Source organism: Vombatus ursinus, unplaced genomic scaffold (assembly GCF_900497805.2).
Source record: "Vombatus ursinus unplaced genomic scaffold, bare-nosed wombat genome assembly UNPS02014820.1, whole genome shotgun sequence".
Taxonomy (NCBI): Eukaryota; Metazoa; Chordata; class Mammalia; order Diprotodontia; family Vombatidae; genus Vombatus; species Vombatus ursinus.
Window position 1 is genome coordinate 26,848,013 of NW_020954598.1, and position 11,498 is coordinate 26,859,510.

The 11,498-nt window shown below is 39.1% G+C and overlaps 1 pseudogene; it reads left to right on the forward strand.

Moving 5' to 3' along the window:
- LOC114024103 overlaps positions 1-8,779 on the forward strand; it is a 54,945-nt pseudogene extending 46,166 nt beyond the window's left edge.
- The last annotated feature ends 2,719 nt before the right edge of the window (positions 8,780-11,498 follow it).

The window sequence follows — 11,498 nt, forward strand, 5'->3', positions numbered from 1 at the left end:
TTTTACATACTAGTTTCAGAAAAAATCGGTTATTGCCCATAGGTAGGGTATAGGTTACCGTGTGGATAAGCTGTATTGTAGAATTGATTTTACTCATGGTTCTTTCTCCTTTCCTCCATCAGATCCTGAAGTTCTTCTTGCCCTTCCTTGAGAGGGGAGTAAACACAAAAGGTCCCATGATGACTGCTATAAATCTGCTAGCTGAACCCCAGGTGAGCGATAATTTACTTTTGTCCTTCTATAAATAGACCAGATTTCAGATAAATTGGTACAAGGTCCATGGACATACTTACTGATGAGTCCTATACTTGAATTGGAGCTGTTTCCCTAGTCACCTAGCTTACTCTTGGAGAGTACACATACGAAAGCTGAGAGGTGTATGTGGCCAGAGAGCATAGGCCCAATTAGAATACAAATTGTCCCTGGAAATCGAAAGTAAAGGTTAATATCCTATAGCTGATAGATTGGAATGAGGCATGAACTGAATATGAAAAATACGTAGATTGTCTGAATTGGGACATTCATCTTCATGCCTGAGTGTAATTTGATGATTTGAAGGGAGTAGCTCTGCTGTTGAATAAGCATATCAGTAGAACAGTTCCTGGATAATACAAGGTGTCCAAATATTTATTGAGTGAATGATGAAATGATTGAAAAGCCTGGCCTGTATCAACTAGCTTACACAGCAGAATGGTCTGGATAACTCCAAGATGCAGCCAGGGAATCATGATTGTAATATTCAGGGATGTTTTATTTTTTTTTTAATGGAGTCATTACCATAAGTCATTACCACTGTTGCTTTTTTCTTTTTACACTGGTAGAATTCTTAAATAATTCTAAACTTGACTTTTAAGCTCCTAGATTTGAGGAGTTGAGGTGTTTAGTAAATACAGGTCTCAGCAGCCTTTAATACTCATTATTACTATTAGTAATATTGTGTATAAAGTATATGTAAAATCTCATTTGAGTGTTACCACAAAAATCAGTTATTATTTAAGTGTCTACAATATGGTGGGTGCTGTGCCAGGCTCTGGGAATACAAGGACTATGATGAAACACTTCCTCAACTCAAGGAGCTTACGTTCAGTTGAGGGAGATAACATAGGGGGAGAGGCCCAAATTAGTATATACAAAATACAAGGCAAATTTATGGGTGGAAGGCATTAATTGCCAAATTGGAGATGGGTTAGGAAAGGCTTCATGTGGAAGGTGATGCTTGAGCAGAGTTTTGAAGAAAACGAGACTTTCTAAGGAGCAGAGATTTGGTGATTGGAATGCATTCTAGGCCCAGGGGAACGTTGGTGCAGAAGCGTGGATTCCAGAGATGGAGGGTCATGTGTGTGAGGAGCAGCAAGAGAAGCCGTTTGGCTGGATTATAGAGTACAGGAAGGGAATAATGCGGAAAGATAGGTTGAGACCAAGCTGTGAAGGGCTTTAATAGCCAGACAGGAGCTTTATTTGAGCCGGGGGGCAACAGAGAGCCGTTGAAGTTTGAATGAGGGAGTGACGCGGTCAGACCTGTGCTTTAGCTCTTTGGCAACTGAGTGGTGAATAGACTGGATGGGGTAGAGACTTGAGGCAGGAATACCAATTAGGAGACCATTGCAGTAGGCCAGGTGAGAGGTGTTAGTGGCCTGAACTGGGGTGATAGTTGTGTGAGCCTGGAGAAAGAGGAGGATGGGAGAGGTGTTGTGAAGGCAGAATCAACAAAACTTGGCAACTAAGTGGTTCCGTGGGGTTAGAGAGAGTGAGGGGGTGAGTGTCACACCTGGGTTATCAATCTGGGGGACTAAAAGATAGTGGTGACCTTCAAAGAAGTTTGGAAGTGTGGTGGGTTAAATTTGAGATGCCTCAGGGACGTCCAGCTCCAAATGACCATTAGAAGTTGGAGGTGCACAGCTGGATGCATGAGGAGAGACTATATACAAACATATATATATACACATATATATATATAATACATACACACACATATATATACACATACATACATACATACATATATATAAATATCTTCAAGTCATCTGTATAGATATAATAATTTAACCTATAGGAGCTGATGAAGTTATGACCTGAGAGAGCATAATGAGAGAAAAGAGAGGGTCAAGGAAGGAGCCTTGGAATATGCCCAGAGTTTGAGGGCATTGTATGGATGATGCTTCAGCAAAGACCAAAGAGGGGTCAGACAAACAGAAGAAGAATCAAAGATAGTAGTCCAAAGGCTAGGTAAGTCAGGTATTATCATCTTCATTTTACAGATGAGTAAACTTGGGTTTAGAGAGTTTATGATTTGTCAGAGTCCACACAGCTAATTACTAGCAGAGCAGCCCTGATTCAGACTTTCTGAATCTAAAAAGAGTGAGTTTTTTCATCTGTTACCTCTGAGTGAATAACTTTACACATAAAGCTGCACAGAGCAAACACAAATTGGAGAAAGAAGTTTTTTCCTTCCCAAATTGCTTTCATTCCTTTCTCCAAATCTACCATTTTGGGAACAGTCAAAGAAAGGGGAAAAAATTTACATGATAACTTTATTATATATTTTAAAAGTTGTACATAATAGCTTTGCAGGGTCATGTACAGTCATATTTTTTTATTATACCATGTTATGGAAATTCTTGTTTTATTCCATAAATTAAAAAGAAAATAGATAAAAATTTTTAAAAATAAAAAAAGAAGACATTATTAACAAAAGTTAAACTAAGTATAAACCATTATTTCTAAGTAGAGATAATTCATCATTTGCTCTCATGCTTACAGTTCCTTGATAAATGAATTGCTGCTCCATGTAAGAAAATCAGCTTCCTGGGGTTACAGCTAGGTGGCGCAGTGGATAGAGCACTAGCCCTGGATTCAGGAGGACCTGAATTCAAATCCCTCCTCAGACACATAACATTTACTAGCTGTGTGACCTTGGGCAAGTCACTTAACCCCATTGCCTAGCCAAAAGAAAAAAAAAGAAAATCAGCTTCCTGCTGAGATCACCGGAACATCCCTCCATTTAATCACTGCTTCTATAGATGCTCAGCATCCCTGCCCTGTGCCTCACTATGTGGTCTTGAAAGATAGGTAGTATTTCAACAGGCACAGATGGGGAAGAGGGTAAGGACATTAGGAAAGAATAAAAAATTATGGAACAGCATAAGACACAAACAGAGGACAGTGAGTATTCCAGTTGGGCTGGAGTATTTTCAGAGGGAAATGTTGTGAGAGATGGCCAGTTAGGAAGGCAGTTGGTTATGGAAAGCCTTGAATGCCAGGCTAAAGATTTTGGACTGGATTCTGAAGGCCACAGGAAACTATTAAAGTTTTTGAGGAGAAGAACATGAACAAACAGTATTGATTAAAGGGAGAAGGGGCTGAGGTAAGAAAACCATTTAGGAAAACAGTCAGTTCTAAGCATGGGAGATGGTATGTGCAAAAACAGAAGGCAAGATGAGTCTAGGAAACAGTCAGGAGCTCGAACAGAGTGGGATAAGGGGAATACCATGAACTATGGCTGGAAGAGCTGGTTGGAGCCATATAGCAGAGGTCTTAAATAGCAGACTGAGTTTGCCTTTTATTTGGTAGGCAGAGGGAATCCACTGATGGTTTTGGAGCAAGGTGGAAACTTGGAGAGAGTTTTAAGAATAGTTTTAACTAACCATATCAAATTCTGAACAAGATCAGAATTCTGAAGACTAGATCTTTTGGATTTGGCTAAACGAGCTTCTTGGTTCCCTTGTGAAGAAGAAATTTCAGTAAAGGGGTAGAAGGTTAAGAAAGGAGTGGAAGGGAAAGAAGTGATAATATTTTCTAGGGTTGAAATGAAGTGATTTGTCCATGGTCTAGCTGATAAGGAGAAGAGCTAGAATTAAAACCCAGGTCATCTGACTCCAATTTCAGTGTTATTTCTGCTATACTATACTGACTCCTGTTAATGTTTGAAGTCATATAGGAAGGAGCCTAAAGGAAGGGACAGACTATAGATGAAAGAAAAAGACAAGTCCTGTTTTGAGAATAATGCTGAAGAGGAGGAATGTTTTTTCTACTCAGGAGTGAAGATGGGTCCTGGGAAGTAATAAATAATACCAGCGATGATTTAGAGAAAATGAGAGATGTAGATAGCATAGACTTTGATAAGTAGGAATAGATTGGTACTTTTACAAACTTTCAGTAGCATTGGGGATTGATGAAAAAGCCCCTCTCTCTCATTGGACTGGGGGAAGTGGTAAAATTTATGTCCTACAAGAAGGGGCAACATGAAAAATTATGTCATGGGGTTACATGCTGTATCCAAAGGACTTTACCCACCAAGGAATTGGGGTTCTGATGGGCACAGTCAGAAGGGGTTAAATCTGGACTATATGAAAATGAGTTTTGGGTGGAGGTAGCTGGGCCCAAAGGATTGTTCCCAGAATGGTAGATGTGGAGAAAGGAATGAAAGCAATCTGGAAAGAAGTGGTAGCATATTTAACATGTTTAAGAAGGGGAAGTAGATCTGGTACACAGAATAAAAAATATAAATACAGATGAATGGATTGTGCCCAAATTCCCTTGTACACATAGCCTGATCCCAACTCTAAATCTCTAAATATGATGTCTGTGAGAAATGTGCAAGCCTATGGAAGTTCCTCTGGTGATAAATTAAAGTACAAATTGCCTGTTTGAATGGGAACACTTACTGAGTCCTCCTCTGTGAGTATCCTTTCTGTTTTTCCTTCCCCTGCTCTGCGCTCATCTCCCATAATCACTCAGAGTTATATATACCAGCATGTCATCTCTCCCAAGACAACACAGTGCTAACTCTCCCCACCCCGGCTTCCTCGCTGGAACTGAGTGTTAGAATTGTCTCAGAAACAGCAGGATCATCTTGTTGCAGGAATTGGTGACATTTGAGGATGTGGCTGTGTACTTTACTCAGAAGGAATGGGAAAGCCTGGCCCCAGCTCAGAGGGCCCTCTACAGAGATGTGATGCTGGAGAATTATGGAACTCTGATCTCCCTGGGTAAGTACTTCTGTTTTGCCTAGATACATTATTTGCCCTTTAGGTTTTCTTGGCTTTCTAGTTAGAGGTTTTAAGGTTTTTGTTAATATTCAGGTTAACTAGAGTCTCAAGAATCATATCCTCTAACTTCAATTATTTTCTGGACAAGGACCCTTTGGCTCTCAATTGAGACTTTTTTGCTGCTTCTCTAGTGAATTTTCCCAGTGATCTATTCAAAGTTAATTTCAAATGAGCAACATCCCAATACCAACCAAAATCCTCACCTTCCCCGTCTTCCGAGCTGTCTGGAAGAGATCCTGACTTCTTTCTTTTGAATCAAACAATCTCTCCTGGACCCTGATGCACACTTGCCCAGTGTGAGAATTTTCTGTTTTCAGGAGAGGCCAAAATCCTAAGTATTCCCCTTAAGCAAAATCTCAAATAGCACAACCTACTCCACAATATTAGGAGCATAGTCCTAAGCCCTTTTTCCTGGGTCGGCTAGGCTTCCTTGTGGCCTCCCTATGTTATTTCCCTTCTTTTCCCGTCTTCCTTCTGCAGATTCAGGGATAACTCTGTATGATATCATTCACCATCTTGTCCCCTTTTCTTCCCTTCAAGCAGCATTTCTATTTCCTAAACCTGCTGTAATCTCCCAGCTAGAGCAAGGAGGAGATCCCTGGGTCCTGGATCCACAGGGACCACTAGACAGAGAGGGCACTTGTTATACAGGTGAGTGCACAAAGAGCCTACCGTTTCCTCCCCTGCTCTGCCTATGTCTTTGTATTAACAAAGCATGTGATCCTTTAACCCAGTATAATGTGGAGTAATGGGACTGCTATGTTCCACATTTTTGTTTTCTACTTTTTGTTTTACAATCATAAACCTTTACTTCCCTTATCCTGTTAACATCTCTACTCAATTTCTATTATTTACCATGCTTGCTTGTGAAGGTGAATCGCCTCATCTTTCCCATAATTTATATTTCTTTACTGAATTCTACTCTTTCTTATACTGTAGTTGAGATTATTGAACCAGAACCCTGGACTTGAAGTCAAAACATCTGAGTTCAAATCCTGGCTCTTTTACTGTGACCTTGAGTAAATTATTTAGTGTCTCTATGATGCAACTTCCTCACTTTTAGAATGAGGAGTTTGGATTAAGTGATCTGTAAGGTCCCTTTCAGCTCTACAGCCTACAAGCATCCAATAAGGTCTTGTTTGTCTTTTGGCCTTGGGCAGGGTGTCCATTTCTGAAACCTGCTGTGATCTCTCAGCTGGAACAAGAAGAATCAGGGGGTGTTAATGTTCAGGAGTGTTTGAACAAAGAGGGTTTGCAGAGCACCTGTAATGGTAAGTGAAGATACAAGTAAGTCTTCCATAAGTAAAGTTTTCCCAAAAAAGTTTCCTTTAAAAACTCTCCAATAAATCTGACAATTAAGAAGAAAATCATTCTAGAAATCTAACCTCAAGGAGGCAAATCACATCAACCAAATTAGTCTAGGACCTTTAACCTCAGAATTCCGCTGGAATAAACCTGGCTTCCTTTCAAGCCTTTCACATAGCTAAGCTACTGTGGGATAATGAAACTGATCCATGTTCTCTTTTCTGTTACTGTGTTTTCCTAACTTGTATGTGTTGGACCTAATGTACCAAATTGATTGTAAGTTACTTGAGGGCAGGAACTTTGCTTTGTATTTTATGTCCCTTCAACATTGTCAGTTGGTGTTACTCTGTTACTTCTGTACCTCTCCTAACATTCTCTATCCCTTCCCATCTCTAATGAGGCCCACTCCTTTATTTTCCTGTTTTCCTTTTGGCCTATTCTTAGGGTTAGTGGTTGCTGATTCTCTCTATTAATATACACAATGATGTTCATTATTAAGTGCAGCCACATGTGATACTTAATAATCTACAGTCAAGGTAACTAACAGATGATGTCCATATTTTCTTCTCCCAGATGGTGAGACCAGGACTAAGAATGAAGCTTTGACTCCAAAGCAGAAAGTATCTGATAGAAGAAATTCACACATGGTGTCAGTAGGAATCCAGGTGAATATTCCTCGAGTTCGCAACTTTAAAGGAATTAATTTACTAAAGGATAAGCTTGAGAAGCAGCAAAGAAATCCCAAAGAAGATGGAATGAGAAGAGAAGAGGGAGATTTCATGAAAATGACAGTTAAAGATGAAGAAATGGGAAGGACATATAACAAATTAAGAGAAAATGTTAGTGTAGTCTCACATCTTCCAATGCATCAGAAAGTTCCTAGAGGACCTGTATCCTATCAGTGTGATGAATGTGGCAAACTTTTCTATCAGAGTTCAGATTTCTTTCAACATCAGAGAATTCACTCTGTAGAGAAGCCTTATGAATGTAAGGAATGTGGAAAAGCCTTCAGCTTTAATTCAACACTTGTTCAGCATCAGAGAATCCATACTGGGGAAAAACCCTTTAAATGCAAAGAATGTGGGAAAGCTTTCAGTTGTAGTTCACATTGTACTGCACATCAAAGAATTCACACTGGAGAGAAACCCTATGAATGTAAGGAATGTGGGAAATCCTTTAGCTTTAATTCAACACTCATTCAGCATCAGAGAATCCACACTGGAGAGAAACCTTTCCAATGTAAGGAATGTGGAAAAGCCTTCATTCAAAAAATAACCTTTGTAAGGCATCAGCGAATCCACACTGGGGAGAAGCCTTTTGAATGTAAAGAATGTGGGAAGGCTTTCAGTCTGAACTCACAGCTTATTCATCATCAGGCACTACATACTGGAGAGAAACCTTTTGAATGTAAGGAGTGTGGGAAAGGCTTCATTCGGAACTCACACCTTGTTCAGCATCAGAGAATTCACATTGGGGAGAAATTTTATCAATGTAAAGAATGTGAGAAATCATTTAAACAGAAAGCAAGTTTAAATAGGCACCAGAGAATCCACTCTTGGGGGAAATCCAATGAATGTAAGGAGTGTGGGAAAGGCTTCAGCAAGAATTCAGATTTGAGCCATCATCAGAGATTCCATTCTAGAGAGAAACCTTATGAATGTAAGGAATGTGGAAAAGTCTTTATTCGGAACTCAAATTTTATCCGACATCAGAGAATCCACCCTGGGGAGAAACTTTTGAATGTAATTGTTGGTCTCTGTGTACCCCAAGTTCAAGTTAGCAGGCCTTCCACTATCTGGCCTCACTTAACCTATCCACCCTTATCTTCTACTCTTCCCCAAACTGATTCCTCCAATCCATCCAGTCCAGTCTCTTCACTGTCCTCCCCAGATACTATACGCATTCCTACTTCTGAGCCTTTGCTAATGCTGCTTCCCCAAATGCCCTCACCTCTTCTCTCTCCCTTTCTTTGATTTTTTTTATTAGAAGTCCCATGAAGTGTGCCCCATGTACTCTGAGCTTACCAAGATTTACACCTCCTATTCTTTCCTATTACACCAAACAGGCCAGGAACTCCAGTTAGTAATTATATGGTGTCTTGTATTATTTTCTTACTGACTCATTGTTTTCATCTCAACTAGATTGTAAGTTCCTTAAAGGCAGAGATTATATGGATAATAAAAACAAGGTGAAAAGATGAGTTGGACAAAGATCAGTGGAAATGAAGTGTCTCCAGTTTAAATTAATATGGACCAATTGGAATGGCATAGAAATGAGCATAATCACTCCCTTCAAGAGAGCAATAATTGAGAGAGAGAATATAACTAGTCAGAAATAAGTAAAAGTGATTAGATGTTTCTAGCTAGAGTTTTTGGAATATTTTGATGAATAGATCTGGTTCTTAAATTTGCATCTCCAGAAACTGAATTTTATTTTTTATTCATATTAAACACAGAAAATTTATATAAACCAAAAATATAATTTAATAATTTTCAATAGAGAAATGCCCTTTTTGTGGCTGGAAGGATTGTGTCTGTTGTCTGTCAAACCCCCTAGCTAATATCCAAGTACATGGGAAACTAACCCAATTAGTCTTAATCAAATAAGACATATTTAAAATGAGATTGCTAGGCTCACAGGAGCTTCTATTTGCATACAGTTGAATTTGATAGGATTTGCCCTGGGAAAAAAATCATTAAATCAGGCAAAGCCTGTCTTAGGCCACTTCCATTTTAAGCCTTTGTCTCTTGTTAAAGGAATTTTAGGCAAATGGGAAGATAGCCACTCTTGCTGAAATACCTTTCAGTGCACTTCTTGCTTATAGGGCAAAATACAAGTTCCTTGGCTTGGCATTTGAAGTCCTCCATAGTCTGACTTCAGCTTGCCTTTGCAGTTTTACTTTGTTCTATTACCCTTCAAACTCTGTTCTAGTCAGACTGGTCTGATCATTGTAGATCTATGCCTTCTTGCATCTGCCCTGATTGTTCCCTATCCCTAGAGAACATCCTCTCCTCATCTTCACCGGTAAAGATCTTTTCTTCAAGGATCAGCTTAGATGTTGCCTCTTCCATGAATCCTTCCCTGATCTCCCTTGATTGGGGTGTAGGAGGAAGCAGAAAGCGTCTGCATTCCTCATTTTTTTCTATAACAGTTTGTCTGAATATAGTCGGAGTCTAATAAATGTTTAACAGAGGAGTTAGGGTTGAGGAAAAACTTGAAATCATACTGTCAGGGAAGGGACATCTCCATCTTTTCCATGAGGATAAAATGAAAGACTTTGGCAAGTACTTTGAAGTAACATATTTACTGCATTACTCTGATTTAGCACCTGGACCTGTGATTTCATTGATAGAGGGAGTTCCCAGATAAGAAAACTCCTACCTATACAGGTTGGCACCTCCTTTGTAACTCCTCTATAGGTGCCTCAGACTGAGAAGTTCAGAGACTAGCCCAAAGTCACATGGCCTGTATGTGTTAGAGGCGGGACTGACCCTGTGTCTTCCTGGTTTGGGGGCCAGCTCTCTACCCACCTCCTTATTTCACTTCTTATCAGGCTGAGTAATGGTCAAAAAGGAAATTACACGAATCTAGCCTGACCTGTTCTTGATGAAGCCATTCTGGCTCTTGGTAATCACTACTTCCATTTTTACTAATTTTTCTTTTAGCATTTTAGAATCAAATCAAACTCATTGGCTTATAAACTATGAAGATTCCTTTGTTGTTCTGTCTTTTGCAGTCCAATAATCATTCTCAGCAGAGGAAACAAGAAACGTAAGAGTGGAACATCTCTGCCTTCTGTCCAGTATACATTATCATCATCCCTTCCACCCCAAATAGGAGCTCTGTGCTTCTTCACCTTTACCCCACGTAGCTATTTTTTAAAAATCCTTTTTGTCCTTAGCTTGCTTTCTCCCAATTCTGACTTAGCTTTATTTAACACAGCTACTGCAATTCTTATGGAACCATATCATGCTTTTATAGTATATTCATCCTCTGTTAACTGCCTTTGTTTGCACATCTTTGAAAATAATCTTGGTCCATGAGGTAACTGAGTATCCATATTAGTCTCTTTGCCTTTTTTCTCCTGAACAGAATTGTATCTCTGTGTCTTTCTTTTCTCTTTGGATGGGGTAGAAGATTTTTATTCCAGAAAGTTATGAAAACATATGGCAATGTACTATAAGAAATAGATATAAAGAATTCAAAAAAATATATAGGGAGACTTGTATGAACTGCTGCAGAGTGAAATAATTAGAACAATTTATACAATGTCCACAGTACTGTAAAAACAATTTTGAAAGGCATAAAGACTCATAGGTAAGCATTCCTCTCATAGTAGAGTTTGTGAATAATAAATGAGGCATACATTGTCAGTACAGGACCAGTGCCTTGGTTTTAATTAGCTATGCTTTTTCACAGGGGAGAATTCTTTGGAGGGAAGAGATCTTGGGAAATGACAATGATATAAAAATAAAAGCACTAGTAAAAAAAAAATTTAAGGAGGTAAAAAAGGCAGACTGAAGGCTTAGGAAAGCCTACCATACATTAATAATAACTGACAGCTGTAAAGGATTTACAGGTTAAGTGACTTGTCCATGGACACTATCAGAGGTGTGAGAACAGATCTCGATTTCAAGTCCAATATTCTGACTAGTATAGCACACTGATGGCTTCCCTGCAATTATCCAGCTTTCTAATGCTATACAAAAAGACCTTTCTCCATTGTGAAAAGTTTAATGTTAACAATATCCTATTTGTTGATTTTTGCTTTTATGTTATGTGGATGAGAATGCCGAAGCCATAGTTTGCTATTTGGGGATTAAAAAATTTGGTTCCAACTAGGATAGCTAAACAGTTGGTGGTTTGAACTTGTTGGGCACTAAGGACATTTAGTCAGTGTAGGTCTTTGGCCTCCTAATTCCTGCACGAATATGGAATAAGGAATGAGAAAGGAAAAAGACTTGCAGATTATACAGAAGCCTTACACCTCTATCCTGAATACCTTCTTTGAAAACTTATAAAAGGAACCAGGAGGTGATGAATATGACAAGCACTGAGTAACATCACACAAAAAAAATGATATCTGAAATGACTTTGTATTGATATGAGAATTAGCCCTGAATTGGGGATTTGTGGACAAGCATA